Source organism: Limulus polyphemus, unplaced genomic scaffold (assembly GCF_000517525.1).
Source record: "Limulus polyphemus unplaced genomic scaffold, Limulus_polyphemus-2.1.2 Scaffold11967, whole genome shotgun sequence".
NCBI lineage: Eukaryota > Metazoa > Arthropoda > Merostomata > Xiphosura > Limulidae > Limulus > Limulus polyphemus.
The window spans coordinates 8,227-9,211 of NW_013677577.1; positions in this window are offsets into that span (position 1 = coordinate 8,227).

Sequence of the window (985 nt, forward strand, 5' to 3'; positions counted from 1 at the left end):
GGGGATCAGTTTAAATTGGTTAGGAAGGTGAACTTACACATGGTGTTAAGGAGATCAGTTTAAATTGGTTAGGAAGGTGAACTTATACATGGTGTTAAGGAGATCAGTTTAAATTGGTTAGGAAGGTGTAATTACACATGGTGTTAAGGAGATCAGTTTAAATTGGTTAGGAAGGTGTAATTACACATGGTGTTAAGGGGATCAGTTTAAATTGGTTAGGAAGGTGAACTTACAGATGGTGTTAAGGAGATCAGTTTAAATTGTTTTTTGTTAAGCACAAATCCACGCATCGGGCTATCTGTGCTCCACCCATTACGGGTATTGAAACCCAAATTTTATTGTCGTAAGCCTGTAGAAATACCGCTGAGTCATTGTGGAGTGTGTGTGGAGGGGGGAGGGGGAACTTAAGGATATCAAATGGATGCAAAAACCAAAGTTGCCATATATTGCCACCACGGTTTTCTACTGTTGAGTTATTACTACAATTGTATTCGACCAACGTTTTTTCAATACTGACTACAGTTACTTCAATATGATCACCTGTTAGTCTCCATCATTTACCTTATTATACGTGGCAGTCATTTGTTACGCACAAAACGGATTAGGACTAGATATGATTTATGGCCAGGTGGTTACGGCGCTCGACTCGCAATCTGAGGGTCGCGCGTTCGAATCCCCGTCACACCAAACATGCTCGCCCCTTTCAGCCGTGGGGGCGTTATAATGTGACGGTCAATCCCACTATTCGTTGGTAAAAGAGTAGCCCAAGAGTTGGCGGTGGGTGGTAATGACTAGCTGCCTTCCCTCTAGTATTACACTGCTAAATTAGGGATGGCTAGCGCAGATAGCCCTCGTGTAGCTTTGCGCGAAATTCAAAACAAACAAACAAACAAGCACAATGCTACACAGAGAAGTGTTTGAACAATATAAAATGTGTGTTATGCTAGGGTTGATAATTATTATTTTTTTAGTCTGTTACTAAGAT